At 32.8% G+C, this 17,652-nt stretch overlaps 1 non-coding gene across 1 annotated transcript; it reads right to left on the bottom strand.

The window, feature by feature from the left end:
- Positions 1-17,149: 17,149 nt before the first annotated feature.
- Positions 17,150-17,256, bottom strand: LOC112427485 (U6 spliceosomal RNA). The gene has a single exon (XR_003019078.2). It is a non-coding gene; the product is annotated as a U6 spliceosomal RNA (small nuclear RNA).
- Positions 17,257-17,652: the final 396 nt, after the last annotated feature.

Consider the following 17,652-nt stretch of genomic DNA (forward strand, 5'->3'; position numbering starts at 1 on the left):
GGTTAAAATTAGTGACACTCTCAAACAACAGGACTGTATTTGCAAAATAACTTTTCTAGGACAAAGAGCCTTTTTCCTTACTGTCTTTCATTTTTCTCCTAACTTCTGCCATGCCTCATTCTAAAAATTAGTTCAGGGAGCCTGCCAGTTGTCTACATACATACCTAGCACAGACATAAAAGGCATAGCATGGATGTGTTAAATCATATGGCAATTATTTTCTTCCCCTGGTGTCAACTTGGTCCATACACATAACCCTGCAGATGAGATATGGCACCAGAAATTACACATGGCAAATGTGGTTTTCTAGTTTTTCGTTTGTTTGTTTGTTTGTTTGATTTTTGACTTCTGAAATATCTATCCTCATTCCAGGGGAAACACTTTATATTTATATTTCTACAACCACTAGAAACCAGATACACCTATAAAGATAAATTAGACTCACTTCCATTTTCTCAAAGGGGATTTAAACCCCTGTGCACTCCTATGATTGGGAAATTCTAAAAAATTATAACTTGAAGTTACAGGATATGATGGTTAGCTGTATGTATCAACTTGACTGGGACAAGAATTCCCCAGGTTAGATACTACTTTTTGATGTGTATGTGATGTTGCTGGATGAGATTATTATTTGCATTGGTGAACTGAGTAAAGCAGATGGCTTTCCTAATTGTGGGTGTGCTTTATCAAATTCATTGAGGACCTGAATAGAATAAAAGGCAGAGAAGAATTTGTCCCTTTTTTTCTACCTCACTGCTTGTACTGGGTTATCTGATCTCATCTTCCCCTGCTCTTGGACTGCAATTTACATAGGCATTCCTAGTTTTTACATTTTCAGACTTGGGCTGAATTGCATCACTGGTTTTTTGGGGTTTCCTGTTTGCAGATAGCAGATTGTAAGACTTCTCATCTTCCATAATTTTGTGAGCCAATTGCTCATAATATTACTCATAATCTCTCTCTCTCTAATACTCAAGGTATACAACAAGTAAAAAGGTAAGCATGAAATCAGATTTGCTGACTTTAGGAGCTACTCCTCTCTCTTTCACAGCTTTGGTGATGAGAATAAGAGTTCATTTCCTGGCTCCTTAGTGAGTATTTTCTTTTTGGGTAGAAGATTCATGGGATCTGAAGAGAATGTATAATTGTGAAATGTTCATATTTGGGGGAGAGCTCTGCAATATTCAGAAAGATTGAGACAATTTTGGAATAAAGTATTAGGACTATATTACAACAGAGTTGGCTGTACAAGATTCGAGCTAGAGAGTCACTCTACCCAAATGTCACTGATAAGTTGGAATATCAGATGAAAGTGACACAGAAAATTGCCCTGGAGCTCCAAAGGGGTCCGACCTATTAATATGTGGTCTCTGAAGTAGTGGAAGTAATGTCCTAGAGTGCCACAAGGTCTTAGTCTATGAAGTAAAGCTTCTCCTCTAATGTAGGTATTGTCTTCTGCTGAGACTTGGCCTTCAGCTGCACTTTGTAAAGCTCCAATTTAAGGACCATTCAGTGAAACCATATTTAGTTGCCAGAGGTTTGTGTATACATACTTTTACGTAGTCATGACAACCAAAAAAAAAAAAAAAATGAGCAGCATCACAGCAGATTTACTGATTTCAATATAGAGATACTATAATTCTCAATATAGAGGTGATCATCTATGAATGTTTTGAGTCAAGGACACTTGAGTCTGATTACCATTCCAAGGGACATTTGAAGACTGTGTCATAGTTCCATTTCCATCAGTAAGAGTGCAGTAGGGAGATGGTGGGTTGTGTCCTTTTCTTTCCTACAGTATCTTCAGGTGGGTTTAGCTGGTTGTATTAAAGAAGTAACTACTGGCTTGTGACTCCAGGGTACATTTGACGAGAGGTAGACAGCCCAGGTGATGTTAGAATACTGGTATCCCGGCTGGCTTAATATTCAATTATAGGGTGCTTTTTATATCATTCAATCACTGCTTGTGCTCAATGAGGCAAAAACAGAGGCCACTATCAGTTTTGGCTGCATTCTCCATAGTCAAAAATACATTCCTTTTCAAAAGGAGCCCCCTCACCTTAAAGAACCCATGTTTGTGGAAGTTGACATACTATCCATTTGTCCATACAATTAAATCTTGGAACTGAAATACAAAACATGTTACTTGCTCCCAATATGTGGTCATGACAGTTTCATTAGCCACTGAGTAGGGACAGCATGGCATGGCAGGCTCACTCATCACTCCACTTTCTTGTAGATAAGAAGCTACAACATCTGTCAAGAGCAGTAAGTGACTTGAGATGACTACTTGAAGATGTATCATGGTATCAGCTAGTTAGTTAGGAAGTAGTTTTCTAGCTTCGTACATATAGTTTTTCCTTTCCACGTGTGGTCTGTTGGTAAAAGAATCAAGTTTTTAAAACTATTATACCTAATTATTTATATTTAGCAATTAAAATGGTAGCATCGTGTAACTGTCAAGTTGGGTTCAAATCCTGGTGTCATCATATATCAGTTACATGATTTTATGTTATTTTTCATCCTGTTTTAACAATAGATAACAATGGTATTTTCCTGACGGAGTTATTCTGTAATCAGATACATAACTGTATCTAAAGCCCTAAAAAATATTTTTGGAACATTATATTATTGAAATATAAATTACCATATTAGATGTGCAACAACAACATCAGTATGATGATGATGATGATGTCAATGTCATTGTCTGACTTGCACATTTAACCTACATCCTCTTTTTCGTAACATGCATGTTATTTCTTACATTACAAAATGTATCATTACTTAAAATTTATATCATGATCTTATTATCATGAAACACTCTTGTAATGCTGCTGTTTCTTTTCTATTTAATTTTAATGAAACCTTATCTGTTTTGTTAAATCTAGGAGTATTTTGAAATGAAATAAACTCATTTACACATATACCTAAATGTGCTGTCAAATAATATTGTTATTGTTATAATTTTATAGATGAAATAACAATAATTTGTTCTATGAAACTCTACTGAATCTCAAAATACAATATTTAGGTAAACACTAATATTTGACTGGGAAGTCATGGGTTACATATTTAGGGTTAAATTATTCTATTTTATGTTTTCTGATTCAGGAATAAATATAAATTCATACATGTCAACTTATAATCTCTACCTCTAATATGTGATTGGAAGTGGTAAATAATCTATTTGAAAAAGGTAAAGTTACACACATTGTAACATATTTTAATTATTCTATTCTATAAGGGAAATTGCCATTTTTATTTATCTCTTATTTATATATTTTTAAAATAAATGTTAAGTATAAGAATATTTTCATTAAGTTTCAGTTTTCTTGTATAAAATTGTTTCAGCTACTAAAAATAATGAAAAACGAGTGACAGTCCCAGAGCTCAACAAGAGAACATTTATAATTTTTCAGTTTTATGTATTTGATAATCATATTAAATTTGCATATGACTTTCTGAATTGTATTAAAAATACATAAATATTATTTAAACATTAAAATAGCAAGAAAAAGGTAAGAAAAAAACTGTTGATGGAGAAACTATCAATCAAGAGAACATTAGCAATTCCATCTTATATTCTGTAATAAAATTTGCTGTATAGAAGTGATTGCATTGAAATTATTGGAATATTTGAATGCAACTTCAAACTATGAAAAATGAGGCTTTCATTGCTGTAAAATAAATTAGGAAGCAATATTTTGCTAGCAAAGGCTTTTCGGTAACACAGTTCATAACTATTCATGGTACCATTAACAGATGTCTTTGCTCGTTCTGTGAGCTGCCTTATGATGTTGTTGTATTTGGCATTACTTTAAATTTAAAATGAATGTAGACAACTTGTTCTAAGTGATAATAAAATGAACTCTGATATAGAGATCCTGTGGGAAATTATGTAATAATCTTACCAACATAACTGATTTTCTTTTTCCGAAATCGTGATTCCCACTACACATATAGAGCTATCAAAAGTATTGTTTAACATCATCATTTCCATATTAACATTTCAGTAAATTACACAAATATAAAATTTCATATAAGAAACAAAACATTCCGTTTGGAGAACAAGTTTTTACTTCTAAATTAAAAGTAATATAAAGTCAATATTAAATATGTTGTATGTTGCTTGTTTACACCAAAAATACTTAATAGGATTGATTTCTCTAAAATATTGACATTCTAGTGGCCAGAATACTATAAGTGAGATAAATTATTTTAAAAAAAAAGAAATCATAGATAAATTGGCCTTTGCTAGTCATCTATTAGAATCAAATTTCTAAGAACATTTAATAATTCATATGTAAAACCTGAAGTAGAGCAGTCTTACATTTATTATAAATACATACACATACTTGTGTATGGTGCCTGTCAGAACATCTGTATATGGTAGAAAAATTTCTGTGACTTTTTAGATTTAGGTAATTAATTTAAATCAAAACATTGACTCTTCATTGTGAAATTGGGATAAAAATAGCTACCTTATGTTGTAGTGAGAATTTAATTAGATAAGGACTAAAATTGTCTAGTTTAATTTCTCATACGTAACATGTTCTAAATGTTAGTGGATATATTCTATCAATTCTTTTGACACTGGCACTAGAGGCAGGGAGCTGGGTGGTAGATCTTCAAATAAGTAACACTAGAAACTTCTAAAGATATATAAGCTTATGAAAATGAAAACTGCAAAATTCCCACCCAAAATTCCCTTTTTCCTATGCTTACCTCAATGTCACTTTAAAAGCAATGGTTAGTAATTATTTACAATAGACAGGTCCTAGGCAATATATTATAAAAGAGATTGAAAAAAGAAAGAAAACACTTAAAGAATCAGATAAACTATAGACATGGAGAATGCAATTCTTGCTCTTTTCCATTATTTTGCCTAAGAGAGTATTTTGTGTAAATTCAGAACACATTTACTAAACACTGTCAGTAGTCTATAACAATTTATCTATGTAATAATATTACACAACTGAACTATTCATCTCTCTTAGATATTCCACATAATACTTTCCCAACTTGGAATTTGATTGTCTTACATGTTTCCTGACAAAGTTGAATTCATTCTCTATGTATGCACTAGGTCCCTTCTTTATGTGCTTATGCAGACATATCAGAATAAGAGTATTTTTAAGAACAGTTAATCATATGATTTCATATCTAAAAAACTCTAAAGATTTTATACAAATTTTTTGGTTTGATAAATGACTTAAGAAGAGATTCATGATACAAAATTGATGTACAAAAATCAGTAACATTTGTACACATCAATAATGACCAAGCTGAGAACAAAATCAAAAAGGCAATCTCATTTACAATAGCTGCAAAGAAAGAAATATGTGGGAATATATTTAACCAATAATATGAAAGATCTGTACAAGAAAAACTACAAAACACTGATGATAAAAATTGTAGATGACACAATCAATATAAAAACATCATATGCTCATGGATCAGAAGTATTAATATTGTTAAAATGACCATACTGCCCAAAGCAATCTGCAGATTCAATGCAATCCCCAGCAAAAAACTAGTGTCATTTTTCACAGAATTAGGAAAACTAGTCCTAAAATTCAAATGAAACCAAAAAAGAGCCCAAATAGCCAAAATAATCCTAAGCAAAAAGAACAAAGCTGGAAGTGTTACATTACCTGACCTCAAAATATTCTACAAGGCAATATTTACCAAAACAGCATACTACAGGTATGAAATTAGACACATATACCAAAGAAACATAACAGAAAACCCCAAAATAAAGCCATTTAACCATAGCCAAATGATTTTTGACAAAGTTGAGAAAACCTTACACTGGGAAAAGGACACACTTTTTAATAAATGGTGCTGGAAAAAATGAATTGTCATATGCAGAAGAATGAAACTGGACCCCTGTCTCTCACCATATATATATAAAAAAATCAATTTAAAATGGATTAAAGACTTAAATGTAAGATCTGAAGCTATACAAATACTAGAAGAAAAACCTCAGGAAAACACTTCTGGACATTGGTCTAGGCAAAGAATTAATGATTAAGAACTCAAAAGCATAGGCAACAACAACATCAACAAAAACCAGACAAATGGAACTTCATTAAACTAAAAAAGTTCTTCACAGGCAAAGGAAATAACCACAGAATGAACAGCTAACCTGCAGAGTGAGAGAAAATATATTGGCAAACTATGCATCTGGTACAGGACTTATGTCTTGTTCCATAATATGCAGGGCACCCAAACACCTCAAGAAAATTTAACATGTCTATTCATCCCAACAGCATGAATAGACACTTTTAAAAGGAGACAAGTTGTAGATATGTTAATTTTGATATTTTAATTGTACCTCCATGAACCTGTGCTGGGCGTTTATTATCATTAAAAAAAATCCAGAGGTGAGGAGATAAGCCATATCTTGGAGATATAAGTTTGAGGAAATCTTCAAGGGAGAAAGAACAAAGAGGAATGAATCCTGGAATTACACATATAATAAGTATAACAAGTCTGAGAGTGTAGAAACTGAATAGGCAAGACAAACGGAGAAAAAATGTGGTGAGCTAGAAGTAGGGGGGGAGGGGGATGTAATAAGAATGGCGATGACCCATATGTTATATATTAGTCTTTGATGAGATTGACAGGAGCAAATTTGGTGAAACCATGTAGTTAAAGCTTGTTTAGACAAAGGATCCAAGAGCATGGGAAAATGTACATGGAAGACATCAGATGGAGCCAACTCTTTCAAGAACTTTTTATGAAGACATAGGCAGAGAAAGTGTGGTGTTATCCAAAAGAAGAAAAACTAATTTGGGTAAAGATGTTATTAAAGTGGTAGGGTGAAGACAGAACAAGATTGTAGAATAAAACCTTCTAGTGACAATTCTCTCAGGAACATCAATTCAAACAACTATTTATGCAAGAAAATATCATCTCAAAAACTAAAGAAACCAAGTAAAAGATCACAAGATATGGTTTAAGCATAATAACAAGAAAAGACACAATAAAGAGAGTAGAAAAGACAGTCTTACATTGCCTATACCACCCCTACCCCAACACCAGGCTGTGCAGTGAGAGTGATAATCTGTCTTCTTGGAGAAGGGAGAGGAAAAAGGGGAGTGCAGACACTTATCTGAAACTCAGCACCAGCCTCACTACAATAAAACACAGCATGGGACACTACTCTATGACATTGATTTCAGGCTGGTGCTCGAGGACAGATTCTAGACCCACCCCAAAATGGAAGAGAATCTGCTCCTCTGGCAGGATGCAATGGAGTCCCAACCTGCTTCACCACCAGCTGAGTAAAGCAACCATGGGCCCTACATAAATATCAGTAACAGTAAGGCCATAGTGGTTGCAGGCTTTATATAAGCCCTAGGGTTGATACAGCATGGTATCAGCTATAGTGGCCTCAGGATTATCTGTTACCCCTCCTTTAACTCCAAATACTGAAGAACAGAGAGAGACTCTTACTGAGGGATAAAAGTGAAAAATGAGACAGGACAGGGACTTTGCCTGGGAACCCATGGAACTCTCCTTGGCCTCCCCCAGAACCATTAGGGCAGAGAAACTCGGAATGTGCAATAATGGCACAGTGAACCTGGACTTAGGGTACACTCTAGTGCTGAAATGGTTGCAGTGACCAGGGGCTTTGGGAATTCAATAGTCAGTTGCCTTTGAATTCTTGGAAGGTCATCTGAAGAAGGATATGTACAAACAAGGTCAGACAGTAAAGACTGGACCAAATAACTAATTATTTAACACCCAGACACTGATGTATGTTCACAAACATTAAGGCCATTCAGGGAAATTCGATCTTACCAAAATGACTAAATAGGGTACCAATGACAAACCCTGGAGTGAGATACGCCTGATGTCTGAAACAGAGAATTCATAATAGCTCTTTTTAGGAATCTAAACAAACTGCAAGAAAACATAAAGAAGCCATTCAAAAATTTATCACAGGAATTTAACAAAGAGATTGAAATAATAGTTTAAGGGAGAGAGAGCATTAGGAGATATACCTAATGTAAATGACGAGTTAATGAGTGCAGCACATCAACATAGCACATGTATACATATGTAACAAACCTGTACATTGTGCACATGTACCCTAGAACTTAAAGTATAATAATAATAATAATAAAATAAATAATGGTTAAAAAAATCAAACAGAAAGCCTATAGCTGAAAAATACAGTGGATGTACTGTATGAATTGCAGATGAGTTTTGATGTGTAAACCACTCATATCTTTAGGTAAAATACTAAAAAACAAAATGGTTAAAAATGGTAATAACTACAACAATGTGCTGCTCCAGCAGGATACACCCAAGATAAGCAAAATAATAAGATATAAATTGAAACATCAAAAAGTCAAAATGCACGTGGGCGAATGGAGTTAAAGTGTAGAGATTTTTAGTTGTGTTTACTTGCTTATTTTCTTTGTAATGAAAGTTGTTATCATTTTAAAATATTTTGGTATAAATGTAAGCTTTTTTTCTCACTTTTATTTTAGATACAGGGGCTACACGAGCACATTTGTTACATGGAAATATAGCATAATGCTGAGGTTTGGAGTACACATCCTGTCACCCAGGTAGTAAGCATAGTACCCAATAAGTAGTCTTTTAACCAAGCCCTCCCTCCTTCCACACTCTAGGAGTCTGCAGTGTCTGTTGTACTCATATTTATATGCATATGTGCTCAATGTTTAAATCGCACTTATATGTGAGAACATATGGTATTTGGTTTTCTGTTCTTGCATAAATTTACTTAGGATTTTGGCCTCCAGCTCCATCTATGTTGCTGCAAAGAATATGATCTCATTCTTTTTGATGGCTACATATGAATCTTAAAATTCCTATGGAAAAGTAAAACAAAACAAAACAAAACAAAACAAAACAAAACAAACCTTTAGATAGCCAAAGCAATCTTCAGCAAAAAGAACAAAGCTGGAGTCATCACATTACCTAATTTTAAAATATACTACAGAGCTATAGTTACCAAAACAACATGTTATTTGGTGTAAAAACAGACACATAAACCAATGGGACAGAATAGAGAATGCAGAAATACATCCATGCATTTACAACTAACTTTTGACAAAGGCACTCAAAACACATATTGGCAAAAGAAGTTTCTTTAACAAATGGTGTTGGAAAAACTGGATATCCACATGGATAAAAATTAAACTAGACCCCTATTTCTTACCATATGTGAAAATCAAATAAAAATGAATTAAATGGTTAAATGTAAAGCCTGAAATTATGAAACCACCAGAAGAAAACTTAAGGGAAACACTTCAAAAAACTGGGATGTGCAAGTATATTTTGAATAAGACCTCAAAAACACAGGCATCAAAAGAAAAATTGAAAAAATTAAATTACATCAAATTAAGAAGTTCTCCATAACAAAAGCAAAAATTAACAGAGTGAAGACACAGCCTATGGAATGGAAAAAAAATGTGCCTACTATACATCTGATAAGGCATTAATATCCAAATATACATAAGGAGCTCAAATAATCCAATAACAAGAACACAAATAACCAGATTCTAAAAATGAGCAAAGGAACTCAATAGACATTTCCCAAAATGAGACATACAAATGACCAACATGGTTATGTAAAGATACTCCACATCACTAATTAACAGATAACTGAAAATTAAATCCAAAATGAGATAGCACTTTTACCTGTTAGAATGATTTTTCTCAAAAAGGCAAAAGATGGCAAACAGCAACCATGCAAAGAAAAGAGAAAACTTGCATACTCTTAGTGGGAATGCAAATTAATACAGCCATTATGGAAAATGGTATGGAGCTTTCTCAAAATACTGAAGATAGGACTGCCATAAGATCTAGCAATCCCACTACAGGGTATATATTTAAAGAAATTGAAATCAGTATGTCAAGGAGTTAGAAGGATTTCCATGTTCATGACCATATTACTCATGGTAGCCAAGATATGTAATCAAATTAAGTATCTATGAACAAATAAATGGATAAAATAAATGTATTATATATACACAGTTGAATACTACTCAGCCTTAAAGAAGAAAAAAGGTCTGTCACGTATGACAATGTGGATGAACATGGCAGACATTATGTTGAGAGACATGAGACAGGCACAGAAAGGCAAATACCACATGGTCTCATTAATACATGTAGTGTAAAAAAGTTGAACTCATACAAGTAGAGAGTAGAATGGTGGTTACTAGGAGTTAGGGGAGAGGAAGGAGACTGATGAGATGTGGGCCAAAATATAAAAAAGTTCAGTGCGATAGAAGGAAGAAATTCAGGAGACGTATTGTACAATATGGTGACTATAGTTAATAAAAATGTGTTGTATTATGAAAATTGCTAAGAAAATAATTTTAAGTGTTCTCACCACAAAAATAAGTGAGAAAATGCATCTTAATTAGCTCGATTTTGCTATTTCACAGTGTATTTATTTCACAACAACATGTACATAATAAATACATACGATCTGTATTTGTTGATTACAATTTTAAAAATAAATTGTACATTGTTATTACATCATACATTTTATTAATGGTCATACCACTGTATACATATTTACCAAATAAAAGCTTTAACTGAGAAGCAGGAGTTTTTGGGCGAGTCTTAACATTGTTAATCAATAAATATATCCAGTAGCTAGTCATTCAATAAAACCAGGTTTTTGATGTGAATATTGTGATGCCTTCTAGTTGAATAGCTCATTTGTTATGTAGCCTTTTTAATCCAAATGATTAGATGAATTAGAAAAAAAGCACACAAAATAAAAAATATAAATAAAAATGAAAATTAGGTTGAAGACATAGGCTGCCTAGAGAGTTCTCACTTTCTCACTCAGTTGTGATATATGTTTAATTGTACTTTCTTAGGTTTTTCTGACTTAGTTTTTAATGTTTTTCTAATGTGACTGGAATGTATGCTTAATTTTAGGTAGACGTTTGAAAGAATCCAAGTACCACATTTCTGTCTTGTTCAGGACACTGAGTTAATTTTATAATATTGTAATAAATATATCTCCAAGCTGTTACTGGGGTTACCATTAATGTTAGACACACATTCTATTTCCCTCTTGGAGAGACAGCATACACAATAAATAAAATTGTTCATAATGTAACATATATAATTTTCATAAATACAAAGACTATTCAAGAGTACGTTCAAATAAATGATGATATAATCAATCTTGCGTCTAAAAGTTTTATTTAAAAATTAATTCTCCAGTGATTAAAATGATTTATAAGGAAGTTATCCAGATATGTTACAACCCTAGAATCACAATCGTCTATAGTAGGGATTGATGGCATTTTATTATTAAATGTCAATTTTAACTGGCTTATTAGTTTTGATATTTTAATAAGGACTGGCTTTTTATAGTGAATGTGGGACTCTTTAATCCCACACATAATTAGTTCATTCTGATGTGTTCTACAGATTGTCAAAAATCATAGAATATTTCCAAGAGCAACTCCTAAGAGATTTCCTTTTCCATTATTTTGGAAGTAACTAAAATAAACCTGATGAAGTTACTCATATCTCAAATGTTTTCTGTTACAACTAGTGTATATATGATTTTCCATACCCCATATTCATTTAAAAAATAATTATGTCTATATACATTTTAGTTTATAGGTATTCTAAGAGTTGGGAATTCTGATTTAAAAAAAAAAATTCAAGAGAGAAAGAGACAAACTGTAAAATTTTTCATCCTTTAAATCCTTCCCTCCTTCTTCCATTCTTTCATCTCAAAAAATTGCACAAAATCCATGGGATACAATATATTTATTATACTTTAAATGGAAGATTATTGTTGTAATCTTTTAATTAGTTAAAGACAAAGAAACATGGTTAACATATTTGTCCTATCCGTATGGTTTATATATCAAGCTTTGCATTTATGGTCCATATAAATTTCTGCCATGAGTCTTCCCTCACAGTATATAGAATGATATAGTACCAATAATATAAGCCATTAGACTTCCAACTGACGTATGAGTATCTCTAGGAATAATGCAAAGCTTTCAAAAAGGTAACTAAGCAGAGAATTTTGAGGAATTCAATTTCTAGGTGTTCAACTTTCATATATATTACATTTCGCCATGTTTCTAAAATACCAATTAACTTATTAGCAATTGAAAAATGGGGAAATTATGTTGAATGAAGTGGACATATATTGGAATACGAACTATTTTGTATAATAAAGAGAGCCAGATTATCATAAATGAAACTAAAAATATTTAGCAGAAAAGGAGAAAGCTTGGCTACTGCTCAGAGATAATCCTTATTTTATTTCTTTACAAAAACATCATAAAATGAATGCCTGTAACAGATTATCCTTAAAGGTGCACATCCCTAGCCTTGGAATAGTTCTAGGCTCCTAGCTTGTTGATACTTCTTCTAGTGCTTAGAGGCACAGTTACATCTGCATTATCTCAGGGTCCGCAAGCTAGTGTTTCTACTTTATTTCTCATTTTGGAGGGCATATTTTTTTCTATCCTTATAGGAAATCTATAGCTATAGTGAGCTTCCTACCTTAGCTAACGGAGTTACTTCTCAGACTTCTCAGTGTTTTTGTTGTTGTTGCCCTTGGTAATTTGTATGTGTGTGTGTGTGTGTGTGTTTATTTTTTATTTCTGAGTTGTGGTAGGTTCAAGTAGATTGGCTCAACCTTATTTTTTCAATAAGCCCTGATTATTTTGAGATTTTTTAGAACTCAGAATTCACATAGAAGACATATATTCTGTTATAGGAGTATCAAAATTCTTCTGTAAATTGTTCTCAAATTGTTTTGCACCTAAGTGTCAAGGTGGCCCAGAAGATTGTATGCTTCCCTTTTTCCAAGTATCTTTCCCCAATCTCCTACCTTACCACGTAACAAGGGAAATGAACAGCTCACAACTATCTTGAATTCTCTTTTGGTGTTTTTAACTGATATTAAAACACAGTTGAAACAAACTTGCAGTCAATCTGAAATACTGGTGTCGTATACCATATGTCATATAATAGTACATGACATGCAAGAAAGTGTTGGTGTGCTGATCATGAAAATGACAGAGGATTAGTCTTATAGATGAAGGAAACTAGTGGTTCTTCAAATAATCCCCATTCAATAATTAATTTCTGCTATGACAGCCAGCAAATGGTCTCAGTGATAAAAATTTGTATTTGAATGCTTGCCTAAGAATTCAAGTAGAGAAGAATTTAACAATATTGAACAACTATGTTCAATTTTGTAGTAGTTGTGGTCCAGGCTGAAATCAGAAAAAAAATAATTTAAAAATAGGGATTGTTAATTAGTAAAAGGAGACTGACTATGTACAGGGACATCAAAAACGCTAAGAAATGCAAGGATTACAAATGTAGGGGACAGCCACTAGCTCTAGCTCTGACAAAGAGTACAATGGAGTGGAATAAATTTGGAAGAGGCCCCATCAAGTCTAAGATTCAGAAGTCACCGGAGAAGGAGAGGCTTCAGTCACTGGATGACCAAGAATTTGTGCACTGGGCTGCTGGCAGAATTCTCTGGAGTATGGGCAACAGTGGGTCACCTGCTGCTCTTGGCAAGGTACATGGCCACCTGAGAGCTACAGAACTTGCTGGGAAACTGCCTGATGGTTGCTACCAAACATGTTTTTGTTGAGCAAGGACAGTCTAAGAACATCTTAGAAGAGAGAAGAGGACTGTGCCTATAATTGCTCTAAAAATACTTGCAGATAGAGAAAGTGCAACCTAAATTTATAAATACCAAACAAACATCCTGGTAGATCAGAACATCGACGGCAGGAAAGAGGCTAAGAAGCACACATAGTAGTTTTACATAAAACATGTTTAGGGAAGATATTTTTCCTTTATAAAATGAAAGTATTTTGTTTAACTGACTATTTTATCATTATAAAAATACAAAATATAAAACATAAAGTATATAAATTAGTGTTTTAAAATTACAACTCATTTTGACCTTTTGTCTTCTAAATGGCCAGTACAAATATTACTTTATGGAATTTATTTGTAAATTGTATTATTCATTATTACTATATGTAATACATATGGTCATATAATTTTATAGTTATATACTTATATTTATAGATATACTTACAATTGTATATCTAAATGTGTATGTACACACACATATATACACATACTCTTATTTTATAGACTCTGAAATGTTCTGTGGTAAAGACAATGTTTAAACTCATTAACCTAACTTTTATTACTTTATTGCATTATTATATTTTTATATTTTATTTATATATTTATATTATTTGTTTATATTTATTTATATTTTATTTTGTATTTTGTATTACTTATATTATTTATATTTTTATTACATTACTTTTAATGGCAAAAACTGCAATTACTTTTGCACCAACCTAATAAATAATTATAAATCTAGTTGGGGAAACATTGTTGGGAGAGGAATAGTGCTACAAGAGGCAGTCTAGCTTATTTATGAAACATTATCTCTACTATGGTATGTTTAGACAGTATCTAAATGCGTAGTAAGTACATGCTACCTGATAGAATACTAGGTAAAACAATGTGATCACTTGACAATTTAGTCTTCTTTAGCCTTTTTCAAAAATGCATAGTTAAATTAGAAATTTACATGAAAAAATGTTCTAGACTACATGAAATAATTTTAGTAGTTTGGAAATTATACTATATTATAACTTCTTCAACATCAAGTTTTTATTTTTAGATAATATTGTCCTAAGACCAATTACGTGGGCCAGAGTTATAAAACTTTATAATCACAATTCTTTTGCAATTATTTATGATATTTTTTCATTTCCACTTGAAGATTCTGTTTGTTATATTAGGAATGTCACTAGTGTCAGTTCCATTATTTAAAAATTTTCCTAACATAGTGAAGAAGTCTGAATTTTCAAAGAGTATCTCTAAATGGAATAATTCACCACAAATTGCATATGTTACCCTTTGGTCTCGATTTCTACCTAATAAAGGCTCATGAAGTTTTCTGTAAGAAGTTTTACGTAAAAGGAGAGGTCTTACAGTCCAAAAACTTGTATTGTAAACCTTGCCTTTCATCTAATAACTATTTGAATTAGGGAATTAAAATAAGCTCTTTGTTCTCATTTTTTCTCAGTTATAGAATGGAAAATCATTTTTAGATAGGGAATTAAATGGCATAAATCCTGGAGTCAACAAAAGTGAGCTATGTCTAACTTTCTATGCCAATAAACACTCTTAATAACATTACACTACATGAGTAAAAAAGATGTAATTCATTAATTTAGCAAATAATTGTTGAATGTCTATGATTCCAGACAGTATGCAAATCATTACCATATTGCTCTTTCTTCACAGTCAGGTGGGTCCCTGGTTAGATGCTATATTGTATGAGGTTCCATACCTGTGAATTAGAAATTTGATAATCAGATGAAAAATAGTGTTGGTTGAACATTTGTGGGCTGAAATTGTAAACCCTGAACCAGAGTAGATATCTATCGTCATGAGAATTAAATGTTAAACGTTTCAGTTGGAAAACTTCCAATGAATTCAACTTATTACCAAGCTTTTTTTGTTTGTTTACTCAATTAATAATGCCATATTAGCTACTCAGCATTTGTCTTTGTGGCTAAGTGACTAGGTCTTGAGAAGTACAATTAATTTCAAGTGGGAGTCCATTCTCCCAGCCTGTATCTAATCTCCATTTCTGCTACTGTGGCCACACCACTAACATGCTTTTTGTGCCAGTTCTTGAGTTGGCCAATGGTAAAGGTTAAGAAAATCTATACTCTACCAGCAGAATATTAATAGAGGGAAATGACTAGCAAGAGTAAAGGAAGTAAGTCGGAGGAATCTTGGAATGGCAATGCATATCTGCCAACTGTGAAAGGAATGAATAAAGAAAGGAGTGGAGAGTCATTGCCTTAATACTGAAGTGTAGCTTTAAGAAGATTGTGTCCATGCTAAAATGGAGCCCATGCCGTCGGCTGAAAAAGTGCCCTAAGGATATCAGGCCCTCGTGACCAGAGCCTAAGAATATAATTTTGTTTGGTAAAATACGAGATTAAATTAGGGATGTTAAGATAAAAGTATTATCTTGTATAATGAAATTAGTAAGTGACCTCCTGAGAGAGAGGAGGAGGAGATTTCACAAAGACAGGAAAAGGAGAAGACACGCACACAAGAGGAGAAAGCAAATGACCAATGAGGCTGAGACTGGAGCGATGCAGCCACGAGTGTCAAGAAGTGCTGCAGTCACCAGAAGCTAGAATAAACAAGGGACGATTCTTTCCTAGAGCCTCTGGAGTAAGAACGGCTCTGATGACTTCTTGATATCAGTCCAGTGTGACTTATTTCAGACTTCTTCATCTAGTATCGATTAGAATGAATTCCAATGGTTTTAAGCCACTCTCGTTTTGATAATTGTTAGAGCAGCCCTAGGAAACCAATGCAGTTCTCAAGTCAAAGTTGTGTAGTAGAGGAAGTCCACATGATACAGGAATAGGTCAGGCATTGCCTGGAAGCCTTCCGGGGGAATTGCGGCTTTGGCACAAATGCAGTGGTGGATGAAGGATAGCGGCAGAGGTCATGAGTCAACTGCCCTCCCCAGTGTCAGACATAGAAGGACTAGATTCATAGCCAACAAAAAGAAGTAAACTTTTCATTTATCTTGTAGCTTATTATGTGTAGAATATCCCACTCACAAATGCAAACAAAGCCAAGTTTTTCCAAGTCAAATGTGACATTTGTGAAATTTGCCCATGTGTCAGGCCAAGCAGCAAGCTCCAAAGTGAAGAAAAATAGTGTACTTGGCAATTTATCTGAGCAAAAATAATATGAAAAAAACAAACATATTAAATATCTATTATGTAAAAATACAGAAAGGAAATTATATAACTAAAAAAGAAAAAAGGATTCATGATAAAAGTTTGAAAATATTTAGAACCTTACAATTATTGATAAGAATATTTCATATAAAAATTATAGGTTGCATCTGAAGTGGAAACTAGAGCATAATTGACATATAGTTGAAGCATGACCAGTAGGCCATAAGTTAAAACATCAAATTTTAAAAAGTTAACTTCACAGAAAGTTGAATAAAGAAAAAAAGATAAAAATAATGAAGAAGAATAGCATCAAATCTATAAATTTCTTCGAGCAGCATGGCCATTTTCATGAAAATATTGAACATTTCATGAATGTGCGAGTCATCCTTGCACAGACTCCATGCTAATCTTCTCTGTACCATTCCAATTTTGGTATGTGTGCTGCCAAAGTGAGTACAAATCCATTTTTATAAAAGAAAAAATTTACAACTTAAAATTATAAATAAAAATTATCTTTATAGGACTATGTCATTAAAGAAAAGTATACAATGTTTCCAATGGGAGGTGAAGTTTTCAAGTGGTAATTAGATTTGTCATTTGTAAATGGAAAATTACAAAGATAACCATATGAAATTATTTCCATAGTGGATATATTATAAATAAACCAACAAACTCTGTGTATTTTTTATAACTCTGGAGGCATGCTTGACATATATCTGCTTTATGAGTTTTGGTTCCAATGCAGGTATGCACTTACGCATTCTACTTACAATCAAATTTTATTACATTTTGTTTATCTGACCTTGAAAAAAATATCAACTCTGGAGCAGTAACTTTCATTTATAAGTCTAGC

Source organism: Macaca nemestrina, chromosome 3 (assembly GCF_043159975.1).
Source record: "Macaca nemestrina isolate mMacNem1 chromosome 3, mMacNem.hap1, whole genome shotgun sequence".
Classification (NCBI taxonomy): Eukaryota; Metazoa; Chordata; class Mammalia; order Primates; family Cercopithecidae; genus Macaca; species Macaca nemestrina.